This window comes from Bos indicus, chromosome 19, assembly GCF_029378745.1.
Source record: "Bos indicus isolate NIAB-ARS_2022 breed Sahiwal x Tharparkar chromosome 19, NIAB-ARS_B.indTharparkar_mat_pri_1.0, whole genome shotgun sequence".
Lineage (NCBI taxonomy): Eukaryota > Metazoa > Chordata > Mammalia > Artiodactyla > Bovidae > Bos > Bos indicus.
Window position 1 is genome coordinate 22,742,142 of NC_091778.1, and position 14,067 is coordinate 22,756,208.

Here is a 14,067-nt window from a genome sequence, read left to right on the forward strand (position 1 = left end):
AGACCTTGAGCCTGGATTAGTAAGAATGATCATGGAAATGGGAAAAAAAACTACTTGGAAGAAGTGTGTGTGTGTGTGTGTGTGTGTGTTTTCTCTTTAGATGGAAGAGGAGTGAAATTGGAGGTGGTACTGGATGTACCAGTTATAAGTACCTAGTGTACAGTTGGAAGATAGGCTCTGGGGCTTAGGAAAGAGGTCAAGATGATAAAGACATTTAGGAGTTATGAGACATGTGGAAAGCATATGTCAGTTAACTTGATTTTGAAAATTGAATTGATATTGTTTCCTGGCATCATTTAATTGCTTGGAGCCAGAAATTCAACTGAGGGGGGAAAAAAAAAATAAATATATATATATATATATGAACAGATGGATGCTTTTTCATCTCCGAAGTGAATATACTTCTGGCATTTTGTACTGGGATGTTTTCTTTAAGGAATGCCAACAGTTTAGATATTCTCACCCTGTTCATATGTTAAGAATACTATGGATAATCAAATGTGCATAAAGGACTTTTGGTCTTATCTGATTTTGTACATTAAGGAGCTTTTGTACGTTGGACCTCTTCCTTTTCTCTCTCTTTTAACCTGAGTGGCACCTCGTTTAAAAGGAAAGCAAAGTTGTAAAATGATACTCAAACAGGACATTTGCTTCTGTTTGAGTCACCAGTTTGCTTTAGCAAACTGAAGTATAGCCTCATATGAAAAAAATCTCACCTTTAGGAACAGCGTGCTTGTATATTTTGTAATGTAATAGACTTTCATGAAGATTGAGAACCAAATGCTAAATACCACTTTAGGATGTGGCCCCTAAATCTTCAGATACAGTGTCTAAAACTTAGATGTGTTTTTATTTTTTTAAAACACAGATGGTGGAAAATGAGAAAGTACTTAAAAAAAAAACAAACACTCTCTCTCTTTCCCTCCCCTTTTTGCTCTCCCTTCTTCCTATCCCTCTTGCCTTCCCCTCCCTCATTCTTTTTCTTTTCGTTTCCCTCTCCCTATAAAAGCTACCACCTCATCCTGGGCACCCTGGTTGTATTAACTTCAGCTCTGAAGTGCTTACCCCTCTGAAGTGGTACCAGAACGTGATAAGACACCCATACCCTTCCTTTGGTGGTTGGCCGCACCACCAAATCATTCCTGTGATGTCCCAGCAGACTCCCCAGAATCTCACCCTGCAGCCTCATCACATCACCATGGTGTCAACTCAACAGCCCATGGTCCCCCAGCAACCAATGGTGCCAGTCCCTGGCCAACACTCCATGAATCCAACCCAACAGCACCAGCCAAACTTTCCAGTGTTCATGCAGCAGCCCTTCTGGCCCCAGTCCATCCAGCCATAGCCTCACTAGCCCCCTGCCACCCCAGCTACCCGACCCAGCCCTTGCTGCCAGAGCCACCTTGCCCCCAGTGTTCCCCATGCAGCCTCTGTCCTCCATGTTTCCTGGCCTGCCTCTGGAAGCTTAGCCAGAAACAGACAAGACCAAACAGGAAGAAGTGGATTAAAAGATCAGAAAATGAATTACTTTCAGAATGACACAGGAACACAACAATTTGTTCCTGCCCTCACTTAGTAAATTCTGTAACTAAAAATAAGTACCATTGGCCAGTAAAATGTTTTTAAAATTAAAAAAAATCTTTCTCAGCCATTAAAAAGAATACATTTGAATCAGTTCTAATGAGGTGGATGAAACTGGAGCCTATTATACAAAGTGAAGTAAGCCAGAAAGAAAAGCACCAATACAGTATACTAACGCATATATATGGAATTTAGAAAGATGGTAACGATAACCCTGTATGCGAGACAGCAAAAGAGACACAGATGTATAGAACAGTCTTTTGGACTCTGTGGGAGAGGGCGAGGGTGGGATGACTTTGGAGAATGGCATTGAAACATGTATATTATCATATGTGAAACAAATCACCAGTCCAGGTTCGATGCATGATACAGGATGCTCAGGGCTGGTGCACTGGGATGACCCAGAGGTATGGTATGGGGAGGGAGGTGGGAGGGGGGTTCAGGATGGGGGACACATGTACACCCGTGGCAGATTCATGTCAATGTATGGCAAAACCACTACAATGTTGTAAAGTAATTAGCCTCCAATTAAAATAAATAAATTTATATTTTAAAAAAAATCTTAAAAAAGGAAAATGCGTTCAAAGAATTATGTGAGATAAAGTGTTGGCCAGGTTGGACAAAACTGAAAACAGATTCAGGACTGTGTACTTTAACTTTGTAGAATCATATCATTAGCAAATATATATTCAATGGGAGTGGTGAAGGAAATAGATTTTCATAAGATAAGTTGTTCAGAATACAAAGACCAAGTTCAGGTATGATTTGGTCAAAGCAAACTTGAATTTAAAGACCAGGAATATGGGAACATTTTTTCAAGGGCTCTCTGTTTTTTTCCATTCATTTGACCTAGATCTTTCACTTAAAATTTTGTATGACCATCATGCTCATTAGCTTTTAAAAATATCTCAAGGAGTGCAAAATTATCATTTAATAACTCATTATCTGTAAATAAGTTGTTAACAAAAGTAAAAATTATGAGAACTCATGATCCTGTGAAGTAGTTTTATTAAAGAAATAACAGTAAGCTCCAAATTTAAATATAGAACAGAAATTGCTTATATTTACACATTCTAAAATACTTTTCCTAATGAAAAAAGAATACATTGCATTTTTTTTCTGTAAAAAATTTATGGGGTTTTTGTATCATACAGTTTGATACTTTATAGCTGGCCTACTGAAGGCAAGTTAAAAAAAAAAAAAAACTTGCTCTGTTTAAATTTCAACATTGTAGCATTGGTTGTATTTTTTTACATTGACTTTCTTAATGAGGCATTAGAGGGAGTCATTTGAATGAATGATTGAATTTATTTAAATACCCTCTATCTCCTTAAAGCTAGCCTTCTCTAGTGAAAACAGTAATAGGGATTGGTTCCATGATATGATAATGATGAACTGAGCATCTTAAAGCATATGAAGATTAGTGTGAGACAAATGGATTGAAGGAACTGAATGAGTATGAAGAGATCCTTTGATTTAGCCACCCATACAGTTAGTATTGATCACAATTTGTTGTAGTGCTGGACAGACTCCTAATGGTTACACTTTTCTTCTTTAGTATTGGTAAAGGAATGAAAACATAGGGTAGCAGTACATTGCATTCAATTTTTTCTACATAGAAAACTGGGTTGGTAGGTAGGCTTAAAAGCAAAACGTAACTTTTTGTCTTTCTTTGCCATTTCCCCTTGGGAGTAGAGGAAATAGTCTAAATCAGTGGTTTTCAAACTGGGTATATTTGGGGAGAAGGAAGAGAACAGTTAGTTTGGATAACTTTAAGGAAATAAATTTCCAGGTCTTCCATACCTATTCTTAATACTGGTCTGCCTGAGAAGGATGCTGGCAGTGGGGATTCAGTCTCACATCCTCTTCTCCCACTTGACTGAAGAAAGGCATACTTTTCTGTCCATCTGAATCACACTATAGATTGAAGTTTTACAAACTTCCAGTGCACCAAAAATAGAAGGGACAATTTGGTGATTAATGGTATCATAAAAGCATCACTCAAACATCTCATTAAAAGATATATTTTCAGTAATTATTACTTAGGTTTATTTATCAAAATCTGTAATAAAACTGTGCCTTTATTGGTAAATTGTATACCAGTAGTTATTGTGCTAATTCTATCTAGAATTCAAAAATATAATAGGGCATTAAGGTAGTGGAAATTAAGTAAAGGAAATTAATAGAAATTTAAACATGCATACATATGTATTATTATAGATTGAAGTATTATAGGGTGATCAATGAAGGACTTTCAAGCATAAAAGTATATCCCATTTGAGTAGCAATCTGTAGAGCAAATGGAATGGAATAAAAGTTCAAGAAGAAAAAGGGAAGCTGTAAAATTCCTCCTGTTGAAGAAGAGTGTTCATACAAATTTTAAAAGCTGATTCTGGGAATCAAATCTCTATAGTATTTTATTTGGCTCCACCTAAAATAATAGTGTGAAATTTTATTTAAAAAATAAAAATTGGGACTTCCCTGGTGATCTAATAGTTAAAACACCAAACTGCCAATTCAGGGGGCACAGGTTCCATCCCTGGTCAGGGAACTAAGATCTTATATGCTGTGCAGCATAGCTAAAAGATAAAAAAAATAAATAAATAAATAAAAATTGACATTATGCAAGAAATCACATTGTTAGAAACTATTTAAATTTAAAATCAAATCTTTTAGATACCAACTTTAAAATATGTGGTGTTGAATGATTTCTCAGTTATTTTCTTATGAATAAAAAGTTTTAAGGTAATTAGTTTAGCTAGCCCCTTAAAAGACTAGTGGGTATTAGAGACTTGCTTATTTATGATTGTTAATAAGTAGGAAAAATAACAGATCCTTTATACTATTAGTAAAGTGCTTTATTGCTTCGAGGTATGCCTGTGGTGTGTGCTTCATTCCCAAAATAACATTTTTCTTTGACTGGATAAAGATAATGTTCTGATAACAGACATTTTGTCGTTTAGTCTACGTTGAGTCATATGACATATCAGCTTAAAAAATAAACAAATGTATTAACTGAATCTGACAGTAGCTGCAGCAGTCAGTAATGTCAGGCGTACCTGCAGATCAATGTTCTCTGTGACAGTGAATTTTGTATATGTAGGTTTTCTGTTAAGGAAAAAAAAAAAGACAATGAATCTGAACCAGCTACTTAGCTAAGATTACTTACTATGCAGTTTTTGATATTCAGTATTGGAAAAATTATGTGAAGTTTAACACAGATGGCAAATAATGCCTATTTGTGGCATCTCGCAAAAATTCTTAAATTATTCATTACTCAGTTAATATCTCCACTTGTTTCCAGCTTTTTAGATGAGTTATTTTTTTTTTTAAGTAATTTTTAAACTAAAGCTTGAAGTTGGTGAATAAAGACTTTTTGATGTTCTAAAGGTGGGAGAGCTTTGTCATTTTTGTTTTGCAAACTAAAAGTTTGCTTCTTTTCTGACATTGACTCCTGTGGAGTTCTAAAGAGATAGATTATTCTAAAGAGATATATCACGGCTCACAAATTGCCTCCTGAGGATGGCTCATTATTATAGACTCAGAGGAAATGTGCTTAATTTTTATGAGGTTTCATTGAGAGAAGGGTATTTTGTAGATAGCTTTCTGTTATTGATTTCTATGGAATTCCATCATGTCAAAGAACGTATTTTGTATAATTTCAGTTCTTTTAAATTTATTAAGTTTGTTTTATGACTCAGGATGTGGTCTGTTTAAATGTTCCACATGTACTTGAATGTTTTCTGCTGTGGTTGGGTAGGATCTATGATAAATGTCATTTAGATCTGGTTAAGTGACACTTTTGCAGTTCTTATGTATCTGTTGCTGATTTTCTGTCTACTTTTTCTGTTGACTACTGAGAGAGGAATATTGAAGTCTGCGACTATAACTGTAGATTGACTCATCTCTTCTTTCAGTACTATCAGTTTTTGTCATGTGTTTTGAAGTTCTGTTGTTAGATGTCACATTTAGGATTGTTATATTGTCTTGGTGAATTGACTCTTTTAACATTATGTACTATCCCTCCTTGGATTTCCCTGGTGGCTCAGTGGTAAGGAATCCTCCTGCCAGTGCAGGAGATACGGGTTCAATCCCTGATTTGGGAAGATCCCTTGGAGAAGGAAATGGCAACCCATTCTAGTCTTCTTGCCTAGAAATCCCTATGCATCGAGGAGCCTGGCGTGCTATAGTCCGTGGGGTCACAAAGAGTCAGACATGACTTAATGACTGAACAATAACTATCCCTCCTTCTACCTGGTACTTTTCCTTGCTCAGAAGTCTACTTTAATCTTAATATAGCCATTCCATCTTTCTTTTATGTTTGCATTGTGTATGTTTTCCATTGTTTTAACTTACCCATACCATTCTATTTAAAGTGAGCACATAGTTGGGACTTGTTTTTTTATTCAGTTTGACAGTTTTTTTTAGTTGGTGTATTTGCATCATTTACATTGAATGTAATTGTTTATATGTTTGGATTAAGCTCTGCTTTTTAATTATTTTTCTTTTTGTTCATCTGTTTCTTATTCCTTTGTTTCCTCTTTCCTGCCTTCCATTGTATTGTATGGATGTTTATTATATAATTTTAACTATAGTATTTTTTACTGTATTTCTTTGTAAAGTTTGTTTTGGTGGTTGCTCTGGGAATTACAGTTTACGTAATTTTTCACAGTTCTACCTAGAAGTAGTAGTTTACTGCCTCAAGAAGAACATACAAATCTTGCCACCATGCCCTTTATCTTCCCCCACTTTATGTTGCAGTTGTGGTTTATGTATTATATCTATAAACTCCCACCAGGCAGTGTTATACATTTTGCTTTCAAATGTTACACATAGTTTTGAAAACTTAAGAGGAAAAAATAGTTTATTATATTTATCCAAATATTTTCCATTTCTCTTCTTTCATTCCTGAAGTTCCAAGGTTTTCTCTGCTATCATTTCTCTTCTACCCAGAAAACCTTCTTGAGCATTTCTTTTAAAACAGATCTGGCTGTGGGGGATTCTTTTAGCTTTCCATCACAGACAATATCTATTTCCGCCTTCGTTCCTAAAGGATATTTTCCTTGGATATAAAACTCCGGGTTCTGGATTGACTATTCTTTAAAAAAATTTTGTGTGTGTGTCATTGCCTTCTGGCTTTCATGGCTTCTGATGAGAAATTCACAGTCATTTAAATTGTCTTCCTATATAAATGTATCATTTTTCACTGACGACTTTCAAGATTGTTCCCATTGTCTTTGGATTTCAGTACTTTGTGACATATCTAGATGTGAATTTCTCCTGTTTGAGATTTTCTAAGCTTCTTGAAACTCTTGATAACTTCTTGATACTCTTGCATGGAGAATCCCATGAATGGAGGAGCCTGGTGGGCTGCAGTCCATGGGGTCGCGACTGAGCGACTTCACTTTCACTTTTCACTTTCATGCATTGGAGAAGGAAATGGCAACCCACTCCAGTGTTCTTGCCTGGAGAATCCCAGGGATGGCAGAGCCTGGTGGGCTGCCGTCTATGGGGTCGCACAGAGTCGGACACGATTGAAGTGACACTGCAAGCTTCTTGAAATATAAATTTTTGTCTTTTGCCAGATTTGGGAAGTTTTCAGCCATTGTTTCTTCTACTTTTTTTTTTTTTTTTTTTTTTCAGCATGGCACTCTTTTTTCCTCCCCTTTTGAGATTCTAGTAAGAAGAATATTAGACATTTTGATACTGTTCCTAAAACTCTATTCTTTTACTTTATTTTTTTTCTGTTGTTCAGATTAGGTAATTTCTATTTATTTGTCTTCAAATTGACTCCCCTTTGTCATTTCTATTCTTTGTTGAACTCATCCAGTAAATTTTAAAATTTGGTTATATTTTTTACTTCTGAAATCTATTTTTTTAACCTCTTCTGTCTGTTTCTTTTATTTCATTTCAAGACTGTTTAATCTTACCTCTTTAATATTTACCTGGCTATAATAATTACCTTAAGGTTAGTCTGATAATTCCCATACCTGGTTCATCTTGGAGTTGGTGTGCATTATTTTTTCCTTGCAAGCTGTTGATATTTGACTAGTTCTTTAAATGTCAAATAATTTAGATTATATTCTGGACATTTTGAATCATATATTATAAGATTGGAGCCTTGTTTAAACCCTATAAAAATGGTAACTTTTTGTTTATTCATTCTGGTAGTGAATGACCCACTTAGGTTCAGTTGCAAGTTTTTACTTGCCTTCAGTAGGCTGTGATTCCAATGTCAATTCAGTTTTCAACACCTTTGTCCTGCCTGTTCAGACCTGTCCTGTGCGAGTACCACCCAGGGAGCAGTGGTCTGCTGTGTAGATCAGTTCTCAGTGACTTTGGTATGCTGTTCAGGGTCAGACCCTCACATGTGCAATTCAGAGTTGAGCTCAGGAGTTCACAGAAAACTTTATAGGATCCCTTTTTTGATCTCTGTCCTGTCTACAGTCACTTCTAAGGTCTCCCAAAATAGATCACGAATAAAGATACCTTAGGGTGTTAACTGTCATTAGTTGTCAGGGAAATACAGGTTGGAACCACCATGAGATAGCACTATCCACCTGCCAGGATGCTTATAACTACAAAAGGCTGACCAGTTGGTTGAGCAACTTGTTAGCTAAGGGTGGAGAGCAACTGGAACATATATCTTGATGTGGGAATGTGATACAGTACAGCCACTTTGGAAAACAGCTTCTTGTGAAGTTAAATTTTCACTTACCACATGATCCAGCCACACCTCTCCTAGGTATTTACCCTAAAGACATGAAATAATTTGTCCATGTTAAGACTTAGGCACAGTTTTATTCATAATTACCTAAAGCTAAACCAAGTCAAATACCCACCACATAGTGATTGAATAAACAAATAAACAAACAAATAGAGGGCTTCCCTGATTGCTCAGCCATAAATAATCCGCCTGCAATGCAGGAGATGCAGGTTTGATCCCTGGGTCCAGGAGATACCCTGGAGAAGGAAATGGGATCCCACTCCAGTACTCTTGCCTGAGAAAGTCTATAAACAGAGGAACCTGGTGGGGCTACAATCCATGGGGTCACAAAAGAGAGGACATGGCTTAGCCACTAAACGATAACTACATCCGTACAATGGGGTCTTCAGTAATGAAAAGGAGAATTTCTATGAGAATGGTAATAGAGACTTTAATTGCCAAATATTACAATGTATTATTTTGTAACTCTGCATTCAAATGGGTATATCTTTCCTTTTCTCCTTTGCCTTTTGCTTCTCTTCTTTTCATAGCCATTTGTAAGGCATCCTCAGATAACCGTTTTGTCTTTTTGCATTTCTGGGGATGGTCTTGATCACTGCCTCCTATACACAGTGTCACAAACCTCTGTTCATAGTTCTTCAGGCACTCTGTCTGTCAGATCTAACCCCTTGAATCTATTTGTCACTTCCACTGTATAGTCTGGAGAAAAGGAGAAAAGGAAAGATATACCCATTTGAATGCAGAGTTCCAAAGAATAGCAAGGAGAGATAAGAAAGCCTTCCTCAGTGATCAATGCAAAGAAATAGAGGAAAATAATAGAATGGGAAAGACTAGAGATCTCTTTAAGAAAATTAGAGGTACCAAGGGAACTTTTCACGCAAAGATGGGCACAATAAAGGACAGAAATGGTATGGACCTAACAGAAGCAGAAGATATTAAGAAGAGGTGGCAAGAATACACAGAACTATACAAAAAAGATTTTCACAACCCAGATAATCATGATGGTGTGATCACTCACCTAGAGCCAGACATCCTGGAATGCAAAGTCAGGTGGGCCTTAGGAAGCATCACTATGAACAAAGCTAGTGGAGGTGATGGAATTCCAGTTGAGCTATTTCAAATCCTAAAAGCTGATGCTATGAAAGTGCTGTACTCAGTATACCAGCAAATTTGGAAAACTCAGCAGTGGCCACAGGACTGGAAAAGGTCAGTTTTCATTCCAATCCCAAAGAAAGGCAATGCCAAAGAAAGCTCAAACCACCGCACAATTGCACTCATCTCACACACTAGCAAAGTAATGCTCAAAATTCTCCAAGCCAGGCTTCAACAGTATGTGAACCGTGAACTTCCAGATGTTCAAGCTGGTTTTAGAAAAGGCAGAGGAACCAGAGATCAAATTGCCAACACCCATTGGATCATTGAAAAAGCAAGAGAGTTCCAGAAAAACATCTATTTCTGCTTTTATTGACCATGCCAAAGCCTTTGTGTGGATTGCAACAAACTGGAAAATTCTGAAAGAGATGGGAATATGAGACCATGTGACCTGCCTCCTGAGAAATCTGTATGCAGGTCAAGAAGCAAGAGTTAGAACTGGACATGGAACAACAGACTGGTTCCAAATTGGGAAAGGAGTACGTCAAGGCTGTGTATTGTCACCCTGCTTATTTAACTTATATGCAGAGTACATCATGAGACATGCTGGACTGGATGAAGCACAAGCTGGAATCAAGATTGCCAGGAGGAATATCAATAACCTCAGATATGCAGATGACACCACCCTTATGGCAGAAAGTGAAGAAGAACTAAAGAGCCTCTTGATGAAAGTGAAAGAGGAGAGTGAAAAAGTTGGCTTAAAACTCAACATTCAGAAAAGTAAGATCATGGCATCCAGCCCCATCACTTCATGGCAAATAGATGGGGAAACAATGGAAACAGTGACAGACTTTATTTTGGGCGGCTCCAAAATCACTGCGGATGGTGACTGCAGCCATTAAATTAAAAGATGCTTGCTCCTTGGAAGAAAAGTTATGACCAACCTAGACAGCTTATTAAAAAGCAGAGACATTACTTTGCCAGCAAAGGTCCATGTAGTCAGAGCTATGGTTTTTCCTGTGGTCATATATGGATGTGAGAGTTGAACTATAAAGAAAGCTGAGTGCTGAAGAATTGATGTTTTTGAACTGTGGTGTTAGAGAAGACTCTTGAGAGTCCCTTGGATAGCAAGGAGATCCAACCAGTCCATCCTAAAGGAGATCAGTCCTGAATATTCATTGGAAGGAGTAATGCTGAAGCTGAAACTCCAATACTTTGCCCACTTGATGCAAAAAACTAACTCACTGGAAAAGACCCTGATGCTGGGAAAGATTGAAGGTGAGAGGAGAAAGGGATGACAGGATGAGATGGTTGGATGGCATCACCAACTCAATGGACGTGAGTTTGAGCAAACTCCAGGAATTGGTGATGGACAGGGAGGCCTGGCGTGCTGCAGTCCATGGGATCACAAGGAGTCGGACATGACTGAGCGACTGAACTGAACAATGTGTTATAAAACCGTGCTTACTAAATCGGTGTAATTAAGATATCAAAATAAATTGACCAGCAGAACAAAATAGAAAGCATAGTAACAGAAACAAAAGCATTTGGGATATAATTAATGACATTTAAAACAATGGGGAAAGAATTATAGGGATAACTGGATAACTTTGAGACAAAAATATAGGTGACATTTACCTCAGATCATACCAAATAAAGTCTTAAGTCCATATAGAACATGATGTAAAAATGTAGCCATAAACAAAACCAGAAGCCAACAAGTATTTTTATACTCAGAATGAGAAAAGCCTTTCTAGACAGCAAAGTATTATGAAGCCATAAAAGGAAAAGAATGATAAATTTAGCTACCTAAAAATTGTAAAATATCTCTTGATTAAACAACTGCCTTAAAAAAAAGTAAAAAGTAAAAAAAAAAAAAAGGATAAAAATAAAGGCATAGAGAATATATCTGGGTAACAATTTAGCATATGTGTATAAAATCTTTAAAATAGGCTTGACCTTAACACAGAAATTCATGTAACTTTGTCTTCTTGTTGCTCTTAGCTGCTGCTGCTGCTGCTAAGTCGCTTCAGTCGTATCCGACTCTGTGCGACCCCATAGATGGCAGCCCACCAGGCTCCCTCGTCCCTGGAATTCTCCAGGCAAGAACACTGGAGTGGGTTGCCATTTCCTTCTCCAATGCATGAAAGTGAAAAACTGCTCTTAGCTAGTATTTCTTAAATTGCTGCTGAAGAAAGACAGTTAAGGGGTTAACAAAAGAATGCCAGGATGAAGCCTGGTGATTATAGTGTTATAAGAGTCTCCTTCACTGCCTTCTGGCATAATTAAAGTGTGAGTTGACTGTGTTTGCAATTTAATATAGCTATTAAGTTCTTTTTTCCTTAGATGAGAATAATTTTTCCCTATTATGTTTTACATATGCAGAAAAACAGATTAGTTCACACTTGTATTGCTCTGAAATTATTTTTAGTGTTCTGTGTTTGTTTTCCTCAAGACTCTACTCTCTGGAATGGAAATATGTCTTCTATTTATACATCCCTGTAATCTTAGTTTGATGACTTACACACAGTGACCATTGTACTGTGACCAATATAGTAGTAAATATTGGAGATTAATAAATATGATTTATGATGAATAGCATACATATGTCCACATATGTACATGCAAGTCAGAGTTGACTGAAAGTGACTAACGTCACTAAATGACTAGGTGTGACTGGTGAGTGAAAGTGTTAGTCGCTCAGTCGAGTCTGACTCTTTACGACCCCATGGACTGTTGCCCACCAGGCTCCTCTGTGCATGAGATTCTCCAGGCAAGAACACTGGAGTGGGTAGCCATTCCCTTCTCCAGGGGATCTTCCTGACCCAGGGATCAAACCCAGGTCTCGTGCATTGCAGGCAGATTCTCTACTGTCTGAACCACCAGGGAAGCCCTAAAATATGACTGGTAGGGAGATGAAAAATCATCCTTTCACCTTTTCTGCCAGACCCAAAGTGAGTGCCAAGATGCTGGGAGATAAGAGAAAACCAGAGATGGATAGCTTGCCTTCTAAGAAAAAAAGGTTAAGACAAAGTTACCAGGCTTGTAGTGATGGTAAACCTGCTCATGTCTTTTAGGAAGACAGTCTATTTGACATATCCACATGGATGGTCAATGAGAATCTCAAATTTAATGCATTCAAAATAGAAATCTTAATTTCTCACTGTCCTAGCCTTCTTACTTTCATTACTTCAACAAATATTTATTGAAGGAATACCATGTGCCTGGTACTGTTCTAGTGCTTGGACTATCTGTCAATGAGTATAACAAATATCTCTGCCCTTATGTTGCTTATAATCTAGCAAAGAGAAACAGACAATAAATAATAAACATAATAGGTAAAATTTAAAGTCCTATAGAACAAAAAAGGGTGAGAGGAATTGTGAGTGCTTGTGAGATGGGCTTGGGGACAGTGATGGGGAGAAGTGACTAGAAACTAAGTGGGGAGATCAGGGTGAACCTCATTGTCAAGTTGAAATTGGAGCAAAGAGCTGAAGGTGAGGGAATGAGTCAAGTAGGGATATCTGGGGGAAGAGCACTCCAGGCAAAGGGAATAGCTAGAGCAAAGACCCAAAGTCAGGAGGTACCTAGTGTATCCAGTGAACAGCGGGGTGGCCAGCGTGGCTGGTGCAGCGAGATGATGATGGGGAGAGTGTAAAAGGTGGTGAGAGAGGGAAGGGAGTGGTAGTAGACAAATGATGCAGCGCCTTAGGCTTTGGCTTTTAGTCTAAACGCAACAGGAAGTCATTGTATAGGGGAACAACCTCTGGCTTACATTTTTGCAGAATTACTCTGGCATCTCTGGAGAGAAGAACACAGAAATGCTAGGGCAGGAACAGGGAGACCTCTTAAGAGTAATTGCAGAAGTCCTGGTGGAGAAAGGATCATGGCTTATATCAGGGCGGCAGCAGTAGAGTTGAGAAATCTTTGGATTCTGGATATATCTTCAAGTTACAACTAGCATGGTTTCCAGATGCTTTAGATGTGAGATGTGACTCCAAGGCTTTTGACCCTGAGTAACTAGATTCCTCCAGTGCTGTTGACCATCGTGGGAGAGACTGCAGGTGGAGCAGGTTTAGGGACGATGAGTCTGTTGTTAGGTTTGTGATACCCAAGTAGAGATATTGAATAGGCCATTGGATGGACAAGTCTGGATTCTGGAAAGAGGTGTAGGTTGGACATAGAAGTTTGAGAATTGTCAGCCTGTAGATAATATTAAGCCCCGTGGGGCTGCATGAGACACCAAGGGAATAGGTAAAGTAAGAGAAGAGGACCAAAGACAAAGCCTTGGGCTTGCCACATCTGTTTCCTTTGTTCTCCTTCATCCTCTCAGTTAATGACAATAATGACACTGTCTCCCTAGTTTCTCAAGCCAAAAATCAAGAAGTCATCCTTCATTCCTTTTAAACAAATCTTTTCTCACACCCAGATCTCTCTGCTTCATCTCCTTTACCAGCAACCTAGTTGAAGCCATCATTCTCTTCTAATTCATCTCTCTGCTTTTCTTTTTGTTCCTCTACCACCATTTTTCACCCAGCAGTCAGAATGATCTTTTAAAAAGGCAGTTCAGATTATATCACACCTCTGCTCAAAAACCTCTGATGTTCTGTGCAGCAAGGGAAACAATCAATAGTGAAAAGGCAGCCTACTGAAAAATATTTGCAAAC

The 14,067-nt window shown here is 37.8% G+C and overlaps 1 protein-coding gene and 1 pseudogene across 1 annotated transcript in view; both read left to right on the forward strand.

Moving 5' to 3' along the window:
- Positions 1-14,067, forward strand: part of CPD (carboxypeptidase D) — a 72,131-nt gene that overhangs the window by 11,856 nt on the left and 46,208 nt on the right. The window lies entirely within an intron of this gene.
- On the forward strand, positions 1,007-11,293 carry LOC139177676 (amelogenin, X isoform pseudogene; annotated as a pseudogene).